The sequence below is a fragment of the Odocoileus virginianus genome, chromosome 9, assembly GCF_023699985.2.
Source record: "Odocoileus virginianus isolate 20LAN1187 ecotype Illinois chromosome 9, Ovbor_1.2, whole genome shotgun sequence".
Lineage (NCBI taxonomy): Eukaryota > Metazoa > Chordata > Mammalia > Artiodactyla > Cervidae > Odocoileus > Odocoileus virginianus.
This window is the reverse complement of record NC_069682.1, coordinates 63652794-63680032: the sequence shown is the minus strand read 5'-3', so window position 1 is coordinate 63680032 and position 27239 is coordinate 63652794. Positions and strand designations below refer to the sequence as shown.

The following is a 27239-nucleotide window of genomic DNA, read 5'->3' as shown; positions in this document are numbered from 1 at the left end:
GTTGATTATGTAAGAAACACATAAATCCTACTAAATTTATCTCATCTCCACTGTGCAATTCATGGTTCAGATCTATAATCCCTGTGTTCAGTCTCTTAAATTTCCCTGAAACATATCTATTCTTGTGCCACCTTAATCCAGGCCACCACCATCTTGTCCCAAATGACCTCAGAGACTTTCTCATTGGCCTGATCTCATCCACACTTGCCCTGCATCATAACGGATCCAAGTTAAAATAATTCATTGGTCCCTTTGTTAAAATTCTAGCCAAGGGTCGCCCCCCCATATACACACTACCATGTGTAAAATAGATAGCTAGTTATAGCACAGGGAACTCAGCTCACTGCTCTGTGATGACCTAGAGGGGTGGGATGGGGGTGGAGGGGGGCTCAAGAAGGAGGAGATAAATATAAACACATACAGCTGGCCAATGAAGTGTGAGCAGAAGTGATATAAGCTGCTGAGTCTTACATTCAGCTACACATTGGAATCATCTAGAGAAATTTAAAACATACTGATACATGAATCTCAACCTCCTGAAATTCTGATTTAATTGGTATTGGGCACAGCCTGGATATTGAAAAAAATTTAAAGTTCCCCTGATGATTCTAAGATGCAGCAAAGTTTGAGATCTGATGAAAGTCACTCCCAGGTCTGGTCCTTAAAAGCATTTGTTTTCTTCATACCCTCCTTTGGAGACCTCAGAGACCAGCCAATCCAAACACAGTAAGCTGTCAACTTGAGAATCTGAGCAATGTGTATCTCTTGATTGGACTTGTAATCTGAACAAGGAGTACATCTCCATTCATTCTGCAAAAAGCACTACCATATTGTAAAATAATTAGCCTCCAAATAATAAAAATAAATGAAAAATAAATAAATAAATAAAACTATCTTAATACAAAGAAAAAATAAGATAAAATTAATCCGCTATCACAGCACAGCCTTCCGACTAATACAGGAAAAAATCATAGAAAGTCGAAACTACCTTCATCATGCCTTAAGGAGTTGTCCTCAATGGAGTGGCCAACACAGCCCTGTTTTTTCTTCACCACTGACACAGGTCACTGCTTCTTCAGAGCATAGAATTGTTGGCTGACTTTTAGAAGGTATAGTCTATAAAACATGAATCATAAACACTAAAATCACAGTGAGATATTCACAGCATAAAGAAGCAGGTAGAAATTGCAACCTGCCAAAAGAACAGTAAGTTCACGTTGCCTTTCTCACACTCATGACAGGATAGTAGCTTTCTACCTGGGTTATGTTATTTAGAAGTACCTTTGGAGTTTTTGAAATACACCCATGGTCATGGCATTATAGATATTGTGATGACACATTAATACGACAGTTACTTCTACAAGGTTTGATTCATGGAGATAAAAATGAGAAGCATCTATCCCTTTAACCAAGAGTTTCTAAATCTTGATCTGGATATTTACCAAATCGGTACCATGCTTTGTCTGCAAGCCACTTAATGAGCTTAGACTCTATTCTTGATTTACCTTTCACATTTTTCTTTATCATGTTGTTAGGTATTGAACAAACACAAAATACAGGGAGGGTAGATGAATCTCAAAAATAGTATTTTTAACAAAAGATGTCATAAAATGTAACTACCATACAATTTCATTTGCATGAAGTTCAAGAACAGGTCAACTGGTCTATAACAATAGTAATCAGAACAGTGGTTGCCTATTTGGGGATAGGTTGTAGATATGACTGAAAAGGGGCATGAAAATTTTTTTCTGGGGTAATGGAAATGTTCTTTTTCTTGATCAAAATGGGTATATTCCTATACACATGTATATCAAATATCAATTGACATTTAGTGGATTGTTACACTTCACTTAAGATCTATATATATCACTGTATATAAATGTTATCTTAATTTTTTAAAGGAAAGGAAAATTTGAAATAAATAATACAGTGAGGATTATGTGTTCCTTGAGACCGGTGACCTTCATTGGTTGCTCATCATTTTTTTTTCCTGTTAAATCCTCAGGGCTGATGCCTCCTTTTGGTTCGTAATTGATGTATGTAACCTAGAGTGACAAGCATGATAATTTACAAGTCACAGTCATTGGTCATAAGGAATCAGAAACAAATTGAGAATAAGTTCATCTTTGATACTATTACCTGCTGTGCATGTGTGCTGAGTCACTTCCGTCGTGTCCGACTCTTTGTGACCCCGTGGACTATAGCCCACCAGGCTCCTCTGTCCATGGGATTCTCCAGGCAAGAATATTGGAGTGGGTTGTCATGCTCTCCCCCAGAGGATCTTCCCAACCCAGGGTCAAACCTGCATATCCTGTGTCTCCTGCATTAGCAGTGGATTCTTTACCTACTGATCCACCTGGGAAGCCCCACTACCTGCTGTACCTATATACAAAAATTTGAACACATATGTAAAAAAGCAAGACAGAGGAAGATCTAGAGAAGGTTGGCTAAAATAACTCCTAATGAAGGCCCTCTACAAAGCTGAAAGCTAAGACCAAATGGAGTTACCATCTATAAGTTACAGAATAGTGCAGAGAAAGCAAGGCCAGCTTTGCTACTTGGAGAGCACAAGATAAGAAACTGATGTTTTCTTACCAAAAAGACTTCCCAATGCTAGTTGAAGATCACCAATTGGAAGTTTGTTTGGGAAAAGATATTTTTCTTAGGGTTAGGAAGAGAAAGAAATTTTGTTATTAAGTTGTGCTATCAGTCATCCACACCTTAGTATAAAATATGCCTGTCAATCAACTGATTGCCATTTAACTGCCTTGAATCAGCCTCATTCAATTCACTCACCACCTGTAACACCAAAATAAGGACTAACTCTGCACTTGGTCCTTCATGATGACTCTTCCTGTAGAATATCCACTTATTTATTCATCTACTGTCACTCTTTACAGATGTATCTCCAACAAATATGTACCTGGCAGGATTTACCTGGCAGTCCAGTGGTAGAGACTCTGTGCTTCCAATGAAGGAGGCAAGGGTTTGAACCCTAGTCAGGGAACTAAGATCCCACATGCCCTGTGGCACAGACAAATAAATAAGTAAAATGTCTGATTTGCAAAAAAAAAAAAATGTACCTAGCACATAATATGAGCTTAGCAAATATTTGCTGAACAAATAAGTGACTTTCTGAAACATAAGAGTTTCAGAGATCTGATGGGGAACTTAATAAAGGGAGATAATAAATGCAATCCTAACTGTAATAAAATTCCTAAATATAAACCATAAGATTATAGCTGGGGACATGGGGCAAGAAGGGGTAGAGGGGAAGTGGGGTGGAAATTTTCTTCAGGAAAGCCGATTAGGAAAAGAAAGCAAGGTCAGACAGACTTTGCAATCCTTTCTTCAAAGGTCTCTTTGCCTCCAGGGTCTAGATAAAGAATGGTAAACTAAGAAAAAGGGGTCTGTTATTTTTATAGAAGCAGCAGAAATAGAGGGTCAAATAATTTGACCCCCACAGACTTCCCTGTGGTTAAGACTGTGCTTCCATTGTAGGGGGCATGTGTTTGATTCCTGGTCTGAGTACTAGGATTTTGCATTCCCTGCAATACCAAATTTGGCCTGACCAAAAATAAATAAATTAAAAAATAATAACAAAATAAAAATCATTGTGACTTTAAAAAAAGACAAGGGATTTTCTAAAAGAATAATAATAATTTGACCCCTAACCAAAAAAACAAACAAGCAAACAAACAAAAAAACATATGAAAGAGGCAATAAGATTAAAGCATACATTTTACATTTTAAGGTATATTTTGGTCACCAACAGGATTAAACTGATTCTTGCCAATTAGGTTGGCAAGAGTAAGTGTTAGGTGTGTCGCAGAAACCAAATGAAGACCCCCTCTGGTGGACAACTAAGCTTCCAGGCTCATCCACACCGTGACTGCAAAGTTGGTCTTCTCTGGCTTTTAGTTTAGAACCCTCACAGATGAATTTCAGTTGGTATCTGAGCCCAAGGATGACAAGCCCAGAGCTGAGTTGCTGCTCAAGCTGGCTTGGCTGTTGGAGAGTCCATCCCTGCCCACTTTTAAATAACACTTGAAGCCGCTCCTTTCTCAGACGTAATTTCTCTTTTAATCACTTTCAGAGTCTGCAGAATTTTAAAAAGAGCCATCTTTAGCTTGACTTTGAAGTGCGCTATTTGTTTTTGGCTAGCTGCAAATTAGCAGATATTTTAATTATTGATGTTTGTTATTATGGTTGTGTTCGGTGGTCTGTGCGGTTGCTTGGCTGAGTGAGAGCAAATGCTCTGTGAATAAAACTCTAGTCCTCAAACCGATTTGAGGAGGGGGTACCCCAGCAGCAGTGTGGGTGCTATTCATGACTCAAGCTCCATTTCAACCACACTTGGGACTGGAAAACCCAAAACACATTTGGCCCTGAGCACTTTTTCCCCTGATTTTTAATCTTGCGAGCAATTTAAAGGAAATTTAATCCATATGTTTCTTATTCATTTAAATCACAAAAACATTGAGTTTTTAAGAGTTATTTGATGTCCAAATGTCTTTTGAGACTTTTTAATAAACCTTCCAAGTCTTATTGCTTTAAAAACACATACTTAACGTTTTTTCAGGAATGAGTAGATTCAGTCTCCAAAAGATTTGGATTGAATTTTAAGTCCTGAACTCGTAAATTATGGCCATGTTAAGATAAGGCCTGTGTCTACACAATACCAAAGAGCCCCATAGAAAGCCAAAATCCTAGGTTGTCATCCAGAAGTTGCACAACTTCTAAATGCATGGCCAAGCATCAACACAACATCCGGATGGTTTACTGACTCTTTCCCTCTTGATTCAGATGTTTGCTGTTACAGAGTTAAGGACATGGGTAGCAGCTGTGATCCTGGCACACTCCACAGAGTTTATCTGAAAAGGGTCTCTTTATTCACATGCGAACCACAGTATTCATGGGATGAGGTAGGGGTAAGGATAGAACCTGCTTTCCTTTATAAAAAACAGGTTGTGCAGAGTACATTGCTGAGATTTGGAGGGTGGAGAAAAGAAGCTATCCAGATGTGTCTGATCATCCCTTCAGGAGAGTGAGGAAAATGAATTTAATAGCAGGCTCACTACATTTTTCTAAGTGGAAGGAATATGTGCTAAAGCAAAACTGATGAGAATTTAATTCTTTATGATCCTTTCTCCTTAAAGGGAGAAGATCTAGAAGTGCATGTGTAAAATCCAGGCAATTTCAGGTCTTTCAAGAGATGAAAGGAGTGACAATAGATTAAGAACAACTCACTTCCGTATAGACAATTCATGAGATAAGGAGACTAATAATTCAAACAAATGGTAATATTAACAATAACTGACTCATAATAGACCCTTCATGTTCTATGTCTTATTCATTTACAATAATAACTAAAATATTAATAATAACACCTAACTCATATGACAACTTTGATAAGACACATATGATTCTAAAGATTTTCCAGTGTTTACATTGAATCCATCTAAACATTTTTGAGGTGGCCCTTATTGTTGTTTTTTTATAGGAGACCATTTACTTTGTGAACATTGAGAATAGTCAGTAAGATACACTCTCAACTAATGCAGATAGATCAGGAGTCCTCCACCAGTGATGACCTTGCATCCAAGGGGATATTTGATACTGTCTTGGACTGCCAGGAAATCAAACCAGTCAATCCTAAAGGAAGTAAGCCCTGAATATTCATTGGATGGACGGATGCTGAAGCTGAAGCTCCCATACTTTGGCCACCTGATGTAAAGAACCAACTCACTGAAAAAGACCCTAATGATGGGAAAGGCTGAGGGCAGGAGGAGAAGGGGAAGATAGAGGATGAGATGACTAGATAGCATCACCAATTCAATGGACATGTATTTAAGCAAACTCCAGGAGACAGTGGAGGATGAAGGAGCCTAGCACAATGTCGTCCATGGGGTCACATAAAGTCAGACATGATAACAACAACAGAGACAGTTTGTCACAACTTGGGGTAGGAGGAAGCATTATTGGCATCTAGGAAGTAAAAACAAGTGATGTTGCTTAACAGCCTACAGTGCATGAAACCAGTCACAGCAACAAAGAATTAACCAGTCCCAAATGCTGTTAGTGCTCTGAGGCTGGGGAATGCTGAGATAGACAAAAGAACAGGGAAACCTCTGACATTCAAGTTCAGGCTCTTGGTTGCTGATCTAGGCTCTTGGATTCTGACCTGCCAATTTGATTGCAAACCTTCTTAATGGCAGAGCACCGTGTGTCACAGAAAGTCACACTGCCCTTGAGCCAGTTCCAAATTTGAAATCCCATGAGGATCACCTGGAGCAATTGTTCAACCACAGAGGCTTGGGCCTCATCCTCACAGCTTTTGATTCAGATCATCTGGGCTGGGGCCTGAGAGTCTGCATTTCTAACAAGTGCTGAGGTGAGGTTGATGTTGCTGGCCCATGGACCACACCTGCAGAATCACTGCTTTTGAGCATGAGATCTGGCATATGAAGGCATAAGGGCTTCTTAATACTGAAGCCCAGGACTAGAGAAGGAACATGAGGGTTCTGCCCTTGTGAACTTTAAAGCACAGGATCTTCCCTCGTGGTCCAGCAGTTGGGAGTCTGCCTACCGATGCAGGGAACGAGGGTTCGCTCCCTGGTCTGAAAGGATTGCACATGCTCCAAGGCAACTGAGGCCCTACACCACAACTACTGAGCCTGCATGCCTAGAGCCCATGCTCCACAGCAGGAGACGCCACTGCAATGAGGAGCCCACTCACTGCAACTAGAGAAAGCCTGTAAGTAGCAATGAAAACCCAGGGCAGCCAAAAATAAATAAATAAACATTTTAAAAGACAACACAACAACAACAACAAAAAAACAACCTTAAAGCACTAAGAAGCTTCAGTATCAGTCAGTATCAGTTTAGTCACTTAGTTGTGCCTGACCATACAGCCACCAGATCTTACACAGGACTCGGGAAACAGACTCATGGAGGGCACAAACAGAACCTTGTGTGCACCAGGACCCAAGAGAAAGGAGCAGTGACCCCACAGGAGACTGACCCAGACTTGCCCGGGAGTGTCCAGGAGTCTCTGGCAGAGGCGTGTGTCGGTGGTGGCCTGTTGCAGCGTCGAGGGCACTGAGTGTAGCAGTGCCTGGAAGTGACCTTTTGAAGGAGGCCGCCATTATCTTCATTATCTCCACCATAGTTTGGCCTCAGGTCAAATAACAGCAGGTGAACACAGCCCCGCCCTTCAACAGAAAATTGGATTAAAGATTTACTGAGCATGGCCCCGCCCATCATAACAAGACCCAGTTTCCCCCTCAGTCAGTCTCTCCCATCAGGAAGCTTCCATAAGCCACTTATCCTTCTCCATCAGAAGGCAGACAGACTGAAAACCACAATCACAGAAAACTAAGCATAGTAGATATGTATTCTTTGCAGATACTTCATTCTGCCCTAAAAGAGGTAAGGAAGTTAGCTAAGCAATGCACATGCAAGTCTGGCTCCCAAATTTCCCTGCAGAAATTGTTGTAGGGAGGAGAGGAGCTTATGAAGAGGTAGGCAAGGGAATGGGCCGATAGATTCAACACATGAAGTGAAATGTCAATGCTGGCTGAGAACCGTCCCACAAGCAAGTCTGGCCTCTCTTTAGCAATCAAAAATGCCCTTCCTGACCACATGACCCAAAGGAAGCTTCATCACAGCCCCTAAGCCAGTCTCTAGCAACTCAACCAATGTTGTCTTCTTCATATTGTAGCATTTACCATTAACTGAAATTATGTGTTTGATATTTTATTACCTTTCCCCTCCCTTACCCCATAGAATATAAGATTCATGAAGGCTGTGACTTTGTATTTCTTAGTTATTATGGCATTTCCAAACCTAGGAGAATGCCTGACACAGAGTAAGCAATCTATAAACATTTGTTAAGTGAGTGAATCTTGCAACAATTGAAGTAAAGGGATGGTACCTCCTTTGCACAATAAGCTCCTCCCTTCCATGCCTCATCTCTCTCCTGCCTGCCTGTCTCCTCGCTTCACTTCCCTGCCCATCAATGTTTTCTTCCCTTTCTTCCCACAGGCTCCACTGAGAAGTCATAAAACTATAAACATTGAGTACATCAGACAGACTTAACACTCTCAGGGCACCACTTTGGACATTTTTTTGAAAATCAGCCATTTCTGAGAAACACCATAAAATCATCCTGAAAAGAAGGAAACTCTATACAATAACCTGGGGGTCACCCAGAAGTGATAATGATCATAGCAACAATAATAACAACAGCAAAGATATCAAAAACAATGACCGTAGTAGTAGCTAACACTTACTGACTCACATCTCAACTGGTCCCCATAACAACCCGTTGGGCTAAATATAATGATTTTCCTCATTCCCTAAAGGAAGAAATTGAGGCTCAGAGAGGTTTTGGAATTCTCCCAAGGATAAGACATTAGTACAGAAAAACTGGGTCCTGAACTCAGGCATCTGATTCCAGGGTCTGTGTTCTTAGTCAAAATAAGAGATCAATAAATAGTTGCTGATTGATGGGTTGATTGAAGCAGAATTCCAGAATGAGGATTGTCACCATCTGTCCTCATCTGTCATTAGGTTGCCATGTGAAATGAAAATTATTTCAAGAGCCAGTCCTCATCACTGATCTTTCAGAAAAACTCCCATCTAACCTGTCACATTGATGTTATTTTTTGCCACTCAAAGTTTACCAAGTAACAAAGAAGTACTGGATTCCAATTATAATGCCAAAAAAGAAATTGTCTCCATGGAATACTGTGTCTTCCACAGCTTTCCAATGCCTATATGAAATTTCCAGTGGAAGGAAAAGAAAACTAAATTCAGATGTATCAATGTCTTTGTTCATGTAGCTTCCCAAGGAACCGGAAAGCAACAGCATGATCTGATTCAAAAAGTTAACTTTGCTCCTTGCCTTTTGATCTAGATTTCCCAGAAGGTCTATGACCCTGTGACTTTGGTTACTGGAGTATGACCCAGGGATAGGCAAGGTTGACCTTCAAGTAAAAAGCATTAACAGTAAGCCCCCAAGAGTGTCATTTTAGTGATTCCAAGCTTGTCTTTATCAGATAATTGAACTGATATGGTTTGAATGAAGAACATATTCACATTTAAAATGTAAACACTCCTGGAAGGATCAGCAACCTAGCCCCTGTTCACTTCCTGGTCATCTTTTCTCCATAGATCTCTCCTGGACCCATGACTTTTCTGCCTCCACCCATGGATTCTCACTGTTGTTGCTTATTCACTTGCTTCCTTTCTTTCTTTCATAACAATCTTTCTCACAACATTTTCTGTTTAGTCCCACCAAAAAAGGCAGTCTTGTTAGTCATAGTTTCTGTAACTTGTTTTATAAACATTAGCTGTGTTGCTGGAATATGCTTTAATGTTATGCCTTCTCTATTCTATTTTGTTTTCCCATCACTCTTGAACAAGCTGCTCTCTGGATGATCTCATCCTTTCTTATTGTTTTAAAGTTTGGTGAGTTGCTGAGAGTCCCAGATCCCTATCTGCAGCACAGATCTCTGTGGTGAGCTGCAGACACCCAACACATGCCAATTGGTGTCTCAAAAGCACCACAAATGCACAGTTGCATCACATTCTGCCCAACTTTTCCTCTTGTGCTACTCCTCCTCAGTTCTCCAAATCAGCTGATGAAACCAGTATTTACCAATCATTTGAGCCAAAATCTGAGGATTCAATTTCAACAACCAAGCAGGCACTGCATGCTAATGATTTTTCCTCAACATCTCTCAAGCTTCCTCCTGTTTTCCATCCTTTTTGCCATTACCTTAGAGGAGACTATCATCATCTCTTCCCTGGACCACTACTGTTCTTTCCTAACTGATCAGAACCCAGTCCTGTCTTTCTGCCTCCAACTCACCCTCAAAATGATCATTGGAGCATTTTACCTAAAATAAGTCTTACCTAGATCTTTGTTTAAAAGCATTCAACTGATTATTTTAACAGAACATGTTCCAAAGTTCTTAACATGGGATGCAACCCTCCATGATCACACATCTTCAGACTGTACCACCTCTTGCTTGGGTTGCCCCATCTTTCATGCTCCAGCAATACTGAACTTCTCAGAGTTCTCTGGATTGTCTACAATATTCATACCTCAGCACCCTGTTCATGCTCTTTTCTTTACCAGGAATACCTTTCTTTTTTTTTCCCCCCTTGGTTACCTCCACATCTTTTGATATCAAGTTCAGAATCTCCTCTTTCTAGAAGCCTTCTTTATGTATTGGCCTGTCTGTTAGGTTAAATGACCCTCTTCCTGTCTCACATTATGTTCTACGGTTTTCTTAATCTCAGCATTCATCACATGGTGTGATCATTTTCTATTATTGCATAAGATAATGAGCTTCTACAATGAAGGAAATGTGCATATATTTTTATATCCCCAGGCCTCGTGCATTTGCCTAGTGCATAGCCAAAAGCACTAATTTTGGAAACAGGAAAACCAGGATTTGAGTCTTGGTTCTGCTACTAACCATGTTGACAATAAGCTTTGCATTTCTAGGTTTCATGATACTGGTTTGTAAAGTGGAGACATGAATAGTCCTCAGCTCACTGTGTCATTGTAAGGGTTCAATGACAAATTTATATACTATATAATATACGCAGTCCCTAGCACATGGTAAAGATTAGATATTCAGTATTCAATAATGGGTTATTATTATAATTGCAATAAACATTTTGAACTGAATATAGGATGAATCTATTTATAAGTGGTAATGTCTTTCACAAATGACAAAGATCATACTGTTTTCCACACCCACTGGGAACCTCTATCATGAGCTAACAGGCCACCATGAGTCTATGTGAACTTTGAACCTCTGACCATCCAGGAAGAAATGGCACCGAAAATTAGGTTCATTCAGGCTTCTGATCCCATATGCCCTCCCCAAAGAGGCCTCCCGCTTCCCACATCCAAAATTGCAAATCCTGTCATTCACTTTCCCTTGAAGCTTTGTTTTCTTTGTTGTACTTTTCACCACCTGAAATTATTTTCTATTTTAAATTGTTAACGTTTTATTATCTTCTGCCCCAGCTGGAATGTCTAGAAAACCGATGGCTTTGACACATTCTCTGCTGTTCTCCCTAATCCATAATAATCAGGGCCTGACATAAAACAGGTATTCAGAAATATGTCTTGAGTAAATGAGTATATCAAAATCCATTAAACTTTTTGGTTCAAGATTATTTACATCTTTAAAAAGCATTGAAGACATCAATACTTATGGGGGTTATACTTATGTATATCATAATATATTCTTAATTGAGGAAAAAATTAAAATTAAAATGGAATCTCAATAACAGTAATTTGAAAGAAGGATTGGAAGATGTGGCTCCCATGAGGGAGGATAATTGGAAGAAGCAGGGGGGAAAAGACAGAAGTTTAGTAGGGAAGGAACATTCTCTCTCAGAGAGATGTCATTGAAGACAGACAAAGGCTTTGTTGGGGAAAATGTCTCAAAATTGAAAAATTCAATGGAAGATTTGAAAAAGTGGAGAGTCACTCCTGAAATCAAAATTCGTGTTTGGAAAGACCACTTGGAAGAAATATCTTACAAATCAGTGTAAAGACAAATGCAAAAATGCATAAGAGAATTTTTAAAAAGAGATTCAAGAATGAAACGAGGAGAGACCTAGAGGATGGATCGGGGGTCTTCAGAGGTAATTAGCAGGAGAGCCAAAAGAACAGCTGAAGATGGATGGGAGAAAAGTAATCATCAAATAACTGAAGAAAACTGTGAATTGGAGCATGTGACTGCTCTAGTCTTCAGCTGGAAAGAGTTCAGGGAGCCTCAGGCAGAACTAAGGAAAAAAGACATACACTCAATGTGTCTTGTGAAATTCCCAAACTTCAAAGATATAGAGAGATCCTTGCAAGTTTTCAGAAAGAAAACAAGATTTTTAGACCATTTTTACTTATAGCCCTCAGGCTCAAGCAGCTTGGGGGAGCAAATGTTAAACATTTAACTAGCTGTCTCCTGAGCTGGCTGAGAATAGGACCAAAGGATCAGATAGAGAAGACTTAGGAAAGCAAAAGGGAGCAGTGCAAGAAGAGTCGTTGGCAGGAGAATTTATCTGCTCTTAAAGTAGCTCTGTGGAATATATGAGGGACTTTTCTAAGATGGTGTATGTGTACCCTTGACGTCATGTCTCCCCATTTGAAAAGCGTTGCTTGGTGAGCCTCAATTACTGATGGGAATATTTTCATCTGTGCAGATCTTCATTCATTTATTCACTCAACTTATGTTCATTGAGTCAGTGCTCTGTCCCAGGCACTAGGACTTGACTCCAGCGTGGAGCTCTGAACAAGGCAGAGAAATCTCTACATTTAAGGAGATGGTATTCCAGTGGAAGAGACAGATCAGCAAGTGAATGCATTAGCAGCCAAGATAACTGAAGACTGAAATCAATATTATCTAAAGCAGAGTGATGTGAAGGAGAGAACGAAGGGCAACTGATGTGGGCTAGGAGGATCAGGGGCAGAGGTAACACTAACCAGAGTCCTAAAGGACAAGAAATGAGTCAGCTAAGGCAAGAGCAAGGGTCACAGGTCTCCAGGCAGATGGAACAGCAAGGGGAAAAGCCAGAAACAAGGAAGGTTCTGGTATGTTTAAGAGCAAAAGGAAGATTTTTGAGGTTAGGGTAATTAGAGAGCCAGGGGGTAGGAGATGAAGACTGAGAGGACAGGGACAAGATGGCCTCGTGGGTGGAGACAAATCCAGATTCAGACTGCAAAGAGTCAGCTACTTGTGAGCCCAAGACCCTCACGGCTGGCAGAAGGGGTGTCTGTCCCGAGCTGACTCCATGCTGAATCCAGGACTGGGGTCTGGAGGGGGAAACCCGGCCGTGAAGGTGGAGACCGGCAGTGGTGGCTGTCACACCTGGTGAAGCTGTCATCACGGAGCATTAACATAAGAAAGGGAGGCCCCCTGTGTTTGGGCCTGTCACCCTGCGGTGACAGGGTGCACAAATGTGGGCTGGCACCAGGAACTGTGTGCTGACAATGTTGGGTACCACAGCTGTCACTCTGCCGGGGCTGGCCCGCCCCCTACCCACGCTGCCATTAGAAACGCAGCCTCAGCCACCACTCTTATTTCCACACAATGTGTCAGTTGTCACTTGGCAGGTCTTTGCTGAGACACATGGGCGGAGCACACCTGCTTGCTGGGGCAGAAGAGGCTGTTGTAGCCTCCCACCCCCTCTCTTAACTCTCCGTCCCTGGTTTTCCTGCTGAGATTAAAACACACAGGCAAATAAACACCAAGTTGCATGGGACCAACCATGATCCCAGAAATGAGTTTGTTTAGAGAAGAAACTTTTAAATGACTCAAGAAATCAGGTTATGTTTTTGTACTGTTTCGTTAATGTCAAGATCTCCCTTGAGCATCTGGTCAACATCCTCCTATAAACAGAAAAACTGAACAATGATGTCCAATACTCCAGGAAGCTGGAAAAGCATAGAACAGAATAAAGGTGAATGGAGCAAACCAATATTGACTGATCGTTTGCTATTACCAACAATAGCATTAGTAGCAAATAGACTACTGTGATAATATTGCTAGTGCTCACTACATAATATTTATAGGCTGCTTACAACATGCAAAGGACTTTGTATTATCTCTTTAATCCTCACAAAACCCTAAGAGGGGAAACATAGGCCCAGGTTAGGTAAGGAACTTACTCAAAATCACAGTGAGTGAACAGCCAAGCAGGGCTATAATTCAATTCATCTTCCTTCATTGCTTTGATCTTTCAATCCTCAGGATGACCCGGTGAGCTAGGAGTTAATGATGAAGAAACGGAGATCAAGTGAGGTTAAGTGGCTGGTGCCAGGAATCAAACCAGACCTTGCTCTTTCACTTTTCCTGGCAGCCTCTTGATTCTTCACATGTTACCAGTTGCTTAAGGCACCAGCTCCCCTATGGCCAGTTTCTCGCTTAGATCTTTGATTTTGTGCACTTCTTCCAGATGTTTGACAATAAGCAAGCTTCAGCTTGGGATTGAAACAAGGGGCCAGTGAAGGCAAGAATTGGAACTCCAGCTGAAGCTGTCCTGCATCCATCCATGCTACAGACCACCCCATTTTGAAATCAACCCTGAATATTCATTGGAAGGACTAATGTTGAAGCTGAAGCACCAATCCTCTGGCCACCAGAGGCAAAGAGCCGACTCATTGGAAAAGCTCCTGATGCTTGAAAAGATTGAAGGCAGGAGGAGACAAGGGTGACAGAGGACAAGATGGTTGGATGGCATCATTGACTCAGTGGACATGAGTCTGAGCAAACTCCAGGAGACAGTGACGGACAGGGAAGCCTGGTGTGCTGCAGTCCATGGGGTCACAAAGAGTTGGACACGACTGAGCGACTAAACAACGAAAGCACACTCCTCTTGTGTGTAAGATGAGGGCATTGAGGTATGGAGAGGGGGCACACAATTTTGAGCTTGCAAAATTCACCCAGAGCTGGCAGGCCCACTGGGACCAGCCAGTGCAGCCCCTCATTTTACAGCTGAGGAAGCAGGACCCCAAGGTTAAGTAACTGCCCTAAAGTCACATAACCCATTAGCAGCAGAACCCAGATGGAAATCCCCAGACCCCAGTTTGGGCCTGAAGGAGGAAGCAGAGTGGAAAAATAGATGCAAATGCCTTTGTGTGCCTCTGGGCTCTGGGGTCTGGGTGATGCCCATGGAAACCACCCCTTTGAAGGCACTGCCCTAAGCGTGCTTCCTGCCTGTTGTGTCTGGCTGCAGCATCACACCCAGCACCAGCATTTTAGGGTGATCCTTGGAGAGCTGCTGCTGGGTGTGTGTCCCAGAAGCTCATAGTTTGGGGACCAGCTGTGATGGGCACAATCAGTGAAGGTAGCTTCCAGAACACCTCTTCCTGAAAGCTTGAGGGTTCTCAGCAGATCTTCAACAGTCAACAGCAATGAATATCTGTTTGAGACAGGAAGGGAGCAGGACAAAACCTTTAAAAGGAGGACAGTCACTGAGGATACAGTATAAACTGGTCAGAACCAACTAGAGGTCCAAGTTGGTGAAAGATTTGACTTCCAGTGGACCTTGAGCCTCATTATCTGCTCACTGTAATACATTAGCTAAATGATTCACTCACGGGCGCCATGACAGTTCCGAGGTCAACCAAAAAAGGCCAAAAAGTGGACAGTGGCCCAATTCCTGGAGACCTTCTCCCCTTCTCCAAAATAGTTAAAATAGTCCTCATTAGCCTATGGAATAAGCCTACGAAATTGCCCAGCCATAACTAATCACCCCATATTTTGGGGCCTTTTGCCTTCTGAGATGAGCCACACTCTATCTGTGCAGACTGCTTCTCCCAAGATTGTCCTTCCTTTTGAGATGGACCGCACTCTGTCTATGAAATGTGTATCTCTCTAAATCAACTCTGCTCTCATTTGACTATAGCTCACTCTCGAATTCTTTCTGGCATGAAGCCAAGGATCCTCACTTGGTGATCCATCCTAGACACTCACTCAAGACCTAGAATATGACCCTCTTCTATCACCCCATTTTTTTGTTTCTACAACATATTGACTGCTTCCCCTATGCCTTACAACCCAGTGTATTATGATTTTCCCTAAAAGGAAGGGGACTATATGAGCAAATAAAGCTGAAATGTGTGAGTTTAATGTGTTTTTTCATTTCTTCTTGGTATCATAAGACTTTTCAGAGCCTTCAGTACAGTAACCTTAGCATGCTCAAAAGGGCAGAGGGTGTGCAGTCTCTCCAAAACTGTTTGGACCACAGTTTTTTACTTTTTCCTTCCAAATTCCATCAAGGGCTGTTCTGGGGACCAGTTTTAGGATATCCTGGACCAGACCAAGAGGGAAGGTTATGAGCAAATGGAGTTTCAGGGGCCAGTCTTATAAGAGACACATTCTTAACCAAGATACACAAGTACTCAGATTTATGGTAGCATGGCTTCCTTGGTGGCTCAGATGGTAAAGAGTCTGCCTGCAGTGCACGAGACCCAGGTTCTATCTTTGGGTCGGGAAGATCCCCTGGAGAAGGAAATGGCAACCCACTCCAGTATTCTTGTCTGGAGAATCCCACGGACAGAGGAGTCTGGCAGGCTACATCCCATGGGGTCACAAAGAGTCAGACACAACTGAGCGATTTAACTTTCTTTCAAGGCAGACAGAGCTTTCTGCAAAGGTACCCCTTTTCTTCCCCCAAAACATTCTTTCCCTTCATACTTCCTTTCTTTCTGAATGGGTGGATTCTGTTGCTATGAAGGTATGTGTTGATATTTTTGTTTAGTCACTAAGTCATGTCCAACTCTTTTGCAACCCCTTGGACTGTAGCCCACCAGTCTCCTCCGTCCATGGGATTTCCCAGGCAAGAATACTGGAGTGAGTTGTCATGTCCTTCTCCAGGGGATCTTCCCAACCCGGGGATCAAATCAGCATCTCCTGCATTGCAGGCAGATTTTTTACTACTGAGCCACCTGGGAAGCCCCCAGAAGGTGTGGCTGACATCAAAATTGGAAGCTCTAAGGTGACTGTGTGAGTCCTGACCTGTAAGTGTTCGATGCCATAAGCCATGTTTCCTCAAGCTAACGTGCAGAGAACTACACTGATCACATTAAATAAAACTGCACAGCTCTCTGGTTGTGCTAATGGCACTTCTCTCAGCATGAAGCAACTCAGTATGACACTAGGAAGTAAACCCACGTTCTGATTCCCATCCTCTTCTCAGCAAAAGCAAGGTATCATTAAGAAAGAGATCTGCTGCTAAACACCAATATGCTATTATTTAAACTCTCTCCTGCCTCAGATTCCCTGAAAAATAAAATCATAATCCCTCTAATGTAAAGTTTGCCAAGAGAATCAAGACATCAAGCACAAAATGATGGACACAACCATATTGTCCATAGAGAGAAGCAGCTTGGAACAAAAAGGGGAAAAAAAGAGAGAGGGAGGGAGAGAAGATAAATTCGGCCTTGCACTGTAGCTTTTCATGAACTTGTTTTCTTTTTCTTCTGAGCTGGGAGGTCTCAAGGGCAAGGACTGTCTTATTCATTGCTGAATTCCCACTGTGCCCACCTCGTGTCTAGCACACAGCAGGCACTCAATAAATATTTGTTTAATGATGGAGCTGAGAAGCAAATGAAGACAATTAAAGCAGAAATCTCTATTGCACCCAGTGGTTGATGCGGCAGTAGGAAGGAGAATGGAATGAAGGCAAAGCACATGTTCAACTCGGTAACTCCTACTAATTGGAGTTACCTGGCTATGTTGGTATGCAGTAAAATGAGACTTCAAAAGATTGTACTTGGTTGCTCAGAGTACACAGCTATACAAACAAAGCAAATAGTCAGGTCCTCACATCTGTTTAGGACTTATTCTCAGATGATATCCTGCTTTCTCTAAGACAGTTCTGCAACAGACACTAAGACCCTTTTCCAGAAAGCTCTGTTCTGGTCTGGTCACAGTTGGGTTAAAGCACTGAAATCATCTATTGCTCAGCGTTGATTCTCACTGGATGGAGCCTGAAAGCGGACGCACTACCATAAAAGCTTGATGGAGAGCTACTGTGGTGAGCTGCTCATTCTCCTTTTGCCTCTCCAAACCCATTCTTTGTCCACTTCCCTGGTGGCTCAGATGGTAAAGTGTCTGCCTAAAATGCAGGAGAACCAGGTTCGATCCCTGGGTTGGGAAGATCCTCCGGAGAAGGAAATGGCAACCCACTCCAGTACTCTTGCCGGGAAAATCCCATGGACAGAGGAGCGTGCTAGTCTACAATCCATGGGGTCGCAAAGAGTCGGACATGACTGAGCGACTTCACTTCACTTCATCCTTCTTTAAGCTCTCCCCAACCATCCCATCTGAGAATGCCGTCCATACCCTATTAGACCTCCAACTATTTGCAATGGGACCACCAGAGTAGTAGCTTTTCTTTTTCCACTCATATTTACACAGTCCATATAAGTGAGATTATTTGAAGGCCTTCCCTGGTAGCTCAGCTGATAAGGAATCCACCGGCAATGCGGGAAACCCTGGTTCAATTCCTGGGTCAGGAAGAGCCTCTGGAGAAGGGACAGGCTACCCACTCCAGTAATCTTGGGCTCCCTGGTGCCTCAGACAGTAAAGAATCTGCCTGCAGTGTGGGAGACCTGGGTTCAATCCCTGGATTGGGACGATCCCCTTGGAGGAGGGCATGACAACCCAATGCCAGTATTCTTGCCTGGAGAATCCCCATGGACAGAGGAGCCTGGTGGTTATTTTTAGTTCCTTTATTTTCCTACTAGAAAGTAGAATTTTGTACACTAACTCTATTCCCTTCATCCACTAAACTTTGGCCACCTTCTCATCCCAGTTATCATTACCTGAGGTCCCAACTACTAATTTCTTTCTTTCTTTCTTTCTTTTTAAAGAAAGTTCTTTTTCAAGGATGATTATTTACTGATTTATTACCATGTTGCATCTTCGTTGCTGTGAGTGGGCTTTCTCGATCTGCGGCATGCAGAGGTTACACTTTGTAGTGGTGCATGAGCTTCTCATCGCGCTGACTTCTCTTGCTGTGGCCCATAGGCTCCAGGGCACACAGGCTCAGCAGTTGCAGTGGACAGGGTTTGTTGCTCTGCAGCATGTGGGATCCTCCTGGACCAGGGATCGAACCTGTGTCCCATGCGGTGGCAGGCGGATTCTTAACCACTGGACCACTAGCAAAGTTCCCCAACTGCTAATTTATTGAGACTTTGATGCTGCATTTAACTGGCTAAAACCACTGTCCAATCCTTATGCTTCCAATGCTGTGTTTTCCCCAGAGGTTTGGTGTTCTTTGGAAATGACATCTTTACTGTGGATCTTACTATTCATGAACATAATAAATTTCTCCTTAGATTTTTTTTCTGTGACAATCAGTAAAGTATTAAAATGTTTTCCCAAGGTATTGCACATTGTATTCCTAAGTTGTCTGTAGCTTTTGTTTGCTGATAAAAATACTATGCATTTTATATTACATTTTCTAATTAAGACATAATGAAGTTTTAAAATTTTTATACATTGCTTTTATATACAGCAACATTGCTAATCTTTCTTATTAGTAGTAACAAGTATAAGTAGATTATCTCAGTGTCATGTGAGCAATCATATTCTTTAAAAATAATGACTTTTTTTTCTTCCTTTTTAATCTTTATACCTTTATTTCTTAACATTGTTTTATTGTGCTGGTTGAAGCTTCCAAGATGGTGTTGAGCAATGTGACAAGAATAGGCACCCATATATTTCTCATAACCTTAAAGAAAATAGTTTTATGTTAGCTACATTGATTATGATGTTTGCTGTCATTTCTAAGAAGGTATTCTATTTTATCTTAACACAAAAGAAAACTTGAATAACTTTATCAAATTTTATTTCTATATTTATTTGTATTAAAATATTATTTTCTCTGTTATAGCATGTTAATGTGGTGAATTAGATTAAGAGACTCAAATTCAACATCCTTCTATGATGTAATATGTCACATTAATTTACATTGATCACAGTCACAGATGACACAAAACTTGAAGAAACAGTGAAAATGGTGAATAATTAGAATTAATCTCCATGTACCTCCACTATTGTATTTTCAGTTTTAGGCAAAAGAATAGATGCTTGGCATATCTTTGTTGAATGAATGAATGAACACTGAGTTAAAAGAATACTTAACTGCATTGGAATAATGGATCAGATCTAATATTAACAATCAGATCTAAGTAAAACCAGATGATAAGGACTTTCCCGGTGGTCCAGTGATTAAGAATCTGCCTGCCAATATAGGGGACACACGTTCGATCCCTGGTCCAGGAAGATCCCACGTGCTGTGCATGCCAGAAGGACCATACACCACAACTACTGAACCTGTGTTATGAAACTACAGAAACTACAAGCCCTAGGGTCTGTGCTCTGCAATGAGGAAGCCACTGCATTGAGAAGCCCATGCACCACGATCAGAGAGCAGCCCCCTCTCGCTGCAACTAGAAAAAGTCTATGCGCAGCAACAAAGACTCACTGCAGCCAAAAATAAATAAATAAATAAATAGATTTATTTTAAAAAATGAAACTGTTGAAATAAACAGAAGAGAGAAATGTAAATCACTGCACCTAAGTCTGTCAGTTGTGAAAGGACAGGACAGGAAAGCACAGCTAAGAAAAATGTGGGTAAAACTGCTAAGGAACTTAACCTGATGGTAACACGCTAGCTGTGAGACCATCCCATGATCACATGATGAAGAAGCTGAGCAACCTTTAAACCTGGGCTTAAGCGACATAGTCTGCAGCTGGGTGACTGTTTATTCCTTTGCTGTTAGTACCTGTGCCAGCCATAGGACTCCAGAACATTCAGTTTACATTTCAAAATAGCTGTTGCTAACACTCAGCATTAGTTTGAGGTAGATGAAGTATCTGGAAACCATGAAGGAACTGTCGCTGTTTTGCAGGGAGTTCATAAGACTTGGCACCTTTAGTAGCATTATTGAAATAATTAGCACCATCAAGCAGGAGAGGAATCAGATACTGTTACAGAAATCCAAAGGGTCAATAAGAATGCTTAACAGGGAAATTGGATTTGTTTAACATAATGAAAACCTCTTAGATAAGTAAAGTGCTTTGTAATGAACTGAACCACCTTACATGGTGTTGAGTTCCCCTGTATTAGATGTGCATTCTTCATTGCTGGGCTTCCATTTATCCAAGAGGTGTGCGTGCTAAATGGCTTCAGTTGTGACCAACTCTTTGCAACCCTGTAGATTGTAGCTCAGGGATGTGGGTTCCATTCCCTACCCAGGGATGAACCCACATCTCCTGTGGCTCCTGCATTACAGGCAGATTCTTTACTGCTGAGCCACGAGGGAAGCCCTTTTTCCAAGACATTATGGCACAAAGGCACACCCAGGCTGGAGTTGTGAAGATGGCTGTTCAGGCTTCTTCGAATTCCCAAATTCTGTGAACTCGCAATACAAAAAATCCTAATCAGCATGGACTCAGTGTCATGGCCCAACCATGGTTTGTAGGCTGTTCAACAGATTTAGTAGCAAAAAAAAAAAAAAAATACTGCATCTGGTTTAAAGATGCAGACTGTCTGCTAGGTAGTCATATTGAAAATTTCATTCCAATCTACTTCCTAGGGTAAAGGTTTAAACTTTCAGCCTGAGGGACATATTCAAACAACAAAAATTTTGTTTGACCCCCATAATGTGTGTGTGTGTGTGTGTGTGAGTGTGCAGGAAACAAGGTATATACAATGGCCTTCCCTGGTGGTTCAGACATTAAGAATTTGCCTGCAGTGCAAGATAGGGGTTGATCCCTGGGTTGGGAAGGTCCCCTGGAGAAGAGAATGGCTACAACAGAATAAAACTATTAACTATAATCAGATAGTCCCAAGCTCATCAGAAATACAAGCTCTGCGTGTCTTCAGCAAGGAATCAATGGGCTGATATAAATCCACTTTTGACAGCTAAGAACAGCTCTATTAAAAAGCCTATCCTTGGATATTCATTTTGCATTGCTAATAAACCTTAGCCCTACAGCCAGAAATGCTTTGGCTCTGCCTGGAGTGGCTGGAAGGGCAGGAGAGAGAGGACTTCATTATACTCTTCAATCAGTGCGTGTCTTCACCTCAAGAACAACCTCACAGGCAGGAGATTCTAACCACCCGTGGGATTTTCCTTGGAGACAGGACCACACTCAGAGAGGACTTGAATTCCTGAAGTCTTTAACAGGGGATGCTACTTTAAAATGATAATTTTAATTGCACAATAGCTTTTTTATTTTATTTTTAGATTTTATTTTAATCATGTTTTTTAATACAAAAATTTGGGGGAGAAAAGCTGCTTGGAATTCCCTGTGCCAGGCTGCTCTGTGCTGGGCTCAGTCGCTTCAATCGTGTCTGACCCTTTGCAACTCCATGGACTGTAGGTCACCAGGCTCCTCTGTCCACGGAATTCTGCAGGTAAGAATACCGCAGTGGGTTGCCATTTCCTCCTCCAAGAGATCTCCCTGACCTAGGGATCGAACCCGTATCTCCTGCGTCTTCTGCATTGCAGGCGGAGTCTTTATCCACTGAGCTACCCGGGAAGCTGCAGGATTCCCTAGATCAAACTGGTTTTCTCTTTCTTCCAAGTTCTTCTCTTAAGGAGTTCATGAATCTTTTCAACATAATGAAGATGTACATAATTTTCACACAACAGTAGGGTACAGATTCTATTCAAGTTCCCATAAACTAGATAAGTTAATGTATTTTTAATCCAGAAAATAAAGGTATAAATGAGATTTTAATTAAAATTATGACCTACATATGTTCCAGTTGGCTATTATCTATAAAGTAGTTTTTTGTAATTGTGAAATAATTACTACCTACTAAATTAGATGTTGACAAACTTTTTCTTAAACAGCCACTTGGCAAAAAGTTTTAGGTTCTGCAGACCATGTGATCTCTGTATCAAATACTCAACTCTGCTGTCTTGATATAGAAGCAGTCAAACATAATGTGCAAACAAATAAAAAGGCATGTTTTGTACAAAAATAAGTGAGAGATCCAGAGTTACAGTTTCAACACCAAAATCATAATCAATAAAAAGGAAAAAAAATCATAAATTGGACTTCATCAAAATTAATAATGTTGCTCTGTGAAGTACACTTCTGCTGTTGTTGTTGTTGTTCATTTGCTAAGTCAAGTCCGACTCTTTGCGATCCCAAAACTGCAGCACGCCAGGCTTCCATGTCCTTCACTATCTCGCAGAGTTTGCTCAAACTCATGGCCATTGAGTCGGTGATGCAGTCCAACTATCTCATCCTGTTACCCTCTTCTCCTTCTGCATTCAGTCTTTCCCAGCATCAGGGTCTTTTCCAGTGAGTCAGCCCTTCACATCAAGTGGCTGAAGTACTGGAGCTGTGGTTTCAGTATCAGTCCTTCCAGTGAATATTCAGGGTTGATTTCCTTTAAGATTGACTGTTTTTGAGCGCCTTGCTATCCAAAGGACTCTCAAGAGTCTTCTCCAGCCTCATGGTTCAAAGGCATGAATTCTTTGGTGTTCAGCCTTCTTTATGATCCAACTCTCTCATCCATACATGACCAGTGGAAAAACCATAGCTTTGCCTAGATGGACCTTTGTTGGAAAAGTGATGTATTTTCTTTTTAATATGATGACTAGGTTTGTCATAGCTTTTCTTCCAAGAAGCAAGTGTCTTTTAATTTCATGGCTTCAGTCACCATCTGAAGTGATTTTAGAGCCCAAGAAGAGAAAATCTGTCACTGTTTCCACTTTTTCCCCTTCTATTTGCTATGAAGTAATGGGACTGGCTGCCATGATCTTAATTTTTTATATATATATTGAGTTTTAAGCTGGCTTTTTCACTCTCCTCTTTCACCTTCATCAAGAGACCCTTTAGTTCCTCTTCACTTCCTACCATTAGCGTGGTATCATCTGCATTCATCAGATTGTTATTTTTCCCAGCAAACTTGATTCCAGCTTGTTACTCATCCAGCCCAGCATTTCGAATGACATACTCTGGGTATAAGTTAAATAAACAGGGTGACAATATACAACCTTGTTGTACTCCTTTCCCAATTTTGAACCAGTCAGTTGTTCCATATAAGGTTCTAACTGTTTCTTCTTGACCCGAATACAGGTTTCACAAGAGACAAGTAAGATGGCCTAGTATTCCCATTGCTTTAAGAGTTTTCCACAGTTTGTTGTGATCCACAAGTTGGGTCACAAAGTCATAGGCTTTAGTGTAAGTCAAGGAAATACAAGATGTTTTTCTGGAATCCCCTTGCTTTCTCCATGATCCAGTGAATGTTAGCAATTTGATCTCTGGTTCCTCTGCCTTTTCTAAACTCAGCTTGTACATCTGGAATCTCTCAATTCAATAGTGCTGAAGCCTAGCTTAAAGGATTTTGAGCATAACCTTACTAGCATGGGAAGAAAGCACAATTGTCTGGTAGCCTGAACACTCTTTAATAGTGTCCTTCTGGGGAATTGGGATGAAGATTGACCTTTTCTAGTCCTGTGGCCACTGCTGGGTTTTCCAAATTTGCAGACATGTTGAGTGCAGAACTTTAGAAGCACCATCGTTTAGGATTTTAAATAGCTCAGCTGGTACTCCATCACGTCCACTTGCTTTTTTGGCAGCAATGCTTCCTAAGGCCCACTTGACTTCACACTTCAGGATGTCTAGTTCCAGGTGAATGATCACACCATCATGGTTGTCCAGGTCACTGAGACCTCTTTTGTACAATTCTGCGGTCCATTCCCTAGTGGCTCAGACTGCAAAAAATCTGCCTGCAATGGAGGAGACCCGGGTTCGATCCCTGGGTTGGGAAGATCCCCTGGAGAAGGAAATGGCAACCCACTCCAGTATTCTTGCTGGGAAATTCCATGGACAGAGGAGCCTGGCAGTCTATAGCTCATGGGGTGGCAAAGAGTCGGACACGACTGAGCGACAAGCAGTTTCATTTTCCGTGTATTCTTTCCACCTTTTCTTGATCACTTCTGCTTCTGTTAGGTTTTTACTATTTCTGTCCATTATTGTGCTCATCTTTACATGAAATGTTCCTTTGGTATCCCCAATTTTCTTGAAGATATCTCTGGTCCTCCCCCTTCTGTTGTTTTCCTTTATTTCTTTGCATTGTTCATTGAAGAAGTCTTTCTTGTCTCTCCTTGCTGTTCTCTTGAACTCTGTATTCAGAGTTTCTCCATTGCCTTTTGCTACTCTTCTTTCCTTGGCTATTTGCAAAGCCTCCTCACACAATCACTTTGCCTTTTTGCACCTCTTTTTCTTTGGGATGGTTTTGATCACTGCCTCCTGTACCATGTTACAAACTTCTGTCCATAGCTCTTCAGGCAGTCTGTTTACCAGATCTAATCCCTTGAATCTATTCGTCACCTCCACTGTATAATCATAGGAGATTTGATTCAGAACAAATCAAACAACAGAAACGTGCTGTTAAGAGGATGAAAAGATAAGCTACAGACTGAGAAAAAATATTTGAAAAACCACATAGACGACAAAGGATTAACATCTAGAATATACATTCTCAAAAGAGTAAAAGAACAACAGTCAAATAGAAAATCGGCCAAAGACGTGTACAAATATGCCAAAGTACATAAGATGACAAATAAGCATATTAAAAGATGTTCAACCTCATTAACCATTATGGAAATGCAAACTAAAGCCATGATAGGATATTACCACATACCTATCAGAATGGGCAAAGATTTTTTTTTTTTTTTAATATTACAAGATTAGATGCTGGCAAGGATGCAGAGAAACTGGATTACTCACAGTTTGCTAGTAGAAATGTATAATGGTGCAGCCACTCTAAAATATAGTTTGGTACTAGATCCTAAATTAAACACGAAATTATTTCATATCCTAGCAATTGAACTCTGGAATATTTATCCCAGAGAAGTGAAAATTCATTTTCACACAAAAATCTGTACATGACTATTTATAACAGGTTTTTTTCATGATAGAAAAACTGGAAACAAACCAGATAACTGTCAGTGGGTAAATGGTTAAAAACATTGGTACACCAAAAGCATGGACTACTCATCAATAAAAAAGTATGAATTATTGATACATGCAACAATTTGGATGAACTTACAGAGAATCATGCTAAGTGCAAAAAAATTGTAATGGTTATAAACTGTATGATCCCATTCATATGACATTCTTGAAATGAAGAACTTACAGGGAAAAGGACAGAGTGGTGGTCACCTGGGGTTAAGGATGGAACACAAGGTGGGTTGGGGCAGAAGGACATATATGTGGTTATAAGGCAACAAGAGCCTTGGACTGAGTGACTTCCATATCTTGACTGTGAGTGTGGTGGAGACACAGACCTACACATCTGATAAAACTGCGCAGATCTAAATAAACACACAGGGGTATAAGTAAAATGGAGGAAATCTGAAAAAGATCAGTGGATTGTATCTCTATCAAAATCCTAGTTGTGATATTGTACCATAGTTTCAGGCTTCCCAGGTGTCTCAGTGGTAAAGAATCCACTTGCCGAGCAGGAGATGAGGGTTCAATTCCTGGGTCAGGAAGACTCCCTGGAGAAGGAAATAGCAACCCACTTCATTCTGAGTCCTCTTTTCTTGGCTTTCAAGTGACTTCCTTCTCATCCTGGGAAAGGAAATAGCAACCCACTCCAGTATTCTTGCCTGGGAAATCCCATACACAGAGGAGCCTGGCATGCTACAGTCCATGAGGTCACAAAGAGTCAGACATGACCTAGCAACTGAACAACAACAAAAAAACCATAGGTATCCAATATATTATCACTGAGGAAATGGAGTGAAGACTACATGGGTTCTCCCTGTATTCTTCCTTATAATCACATGTGAATATAGAATTAACTCAAAAGCTTAAATTAAAGGGGGGCTAGCAGATACTCAGAGAAATAGATTTTTTTATTGCCAGTGATGAAGAGATATGGACATGTGGTGGGGGGCTACTGTTGTCAAGCAGATATTTGATAAACAGTATCTGCTAGACAATTCATTACACTAGCCCCACATTTAGGCTTGCATTTCTGTCTAATATTTCCTGTAATCTTTATACTGAGAATTGCATTATAATCTCCATTTTATGAATTACAGAATACAAACTTAGAGGCAAGGAAACTCACTTAAAACTCACAGCAAACAAACCATGCAGACAGTACTGACGCTATGATCTTTCTGACTACCAAACCTGGAGACATTTTACTTCCTTCTAAACGGCACATTCACTGAGATTACTATATTCATTTGCACGGTCTGCCATAATAAAATGCCACAGACAAAGTGGTTTAAAGAACTGAAAATTCTTTCTTACAGTTCTCAAGGCTGGGGAGTCCAAGATCAAGATCTTGCCAGCACGACAGGTTTCGTTCTGAGTTCTCATCGTTTGGCTTGCAGGTGACTTCCGTCTCATCATGCATACATGACCTCTTTGTATGCAGGAAAAGCCACCTCTCTGTGGGCTCTTCTTAAAAGGGCAATAATCTCTTGGGACCACGATTCCACCCTTATGACCTCATTTAACCTTGATTGCTTTTGTAAAGTCCTCATCTTCAAATGCACATACAGTGAGGCTAAGGTTAAGTATACAAATCGGGTGTTGGGCTTCCCTGGTAGTTCATTTGGTAAAGAATCTGCCTGCAATGTAGGAGACTGCCTGCCATGCAGGAGACCCAAGTTCAATCTCTGGGTTGGGAAGATCCCCTGGAGAAGGAAA

The 27239-nt window shown here is 41.3% G+C and overlaps 1 long non-coding RNA gene and 1 other non-coding gene across 2 annotated transcripts in view; one reads left to right on the top strand and one right to left on the bottom strand.

The window, feature by feature from the left end:
- The window catches only part of LOC110122282 (uncharacterized), a 32317-nt gene extending 5395 nt beyond the window's left edge, over nucleotides 1-26922 (bottom strand). The window contains exons 1-2 of the long non-coding RNA XR_011489274.1: nucleotides 26838-26922; nucleotides 989-1116 (exon numbers count right to left, since the gene is read on the bottom strand). This is a non-coding gene — a long non-coding RNA (uncharacterized lncRNA). The remainder of the gene's footprint in view (nucleotides 1-988; nucleotides 1117-26837) is intronic.
- TRNAF-AAA (transfer RNA phenylalanine (anticodon AAA)) lies at nucleotides 17619-17690 on the top strand. The gene has a single exon. It is a non-coding gene; the product is annotated as a tRNA-Phe (tRNA).
- Nucleotides 26923-27239: the final 317 nt, after the last annotated feature.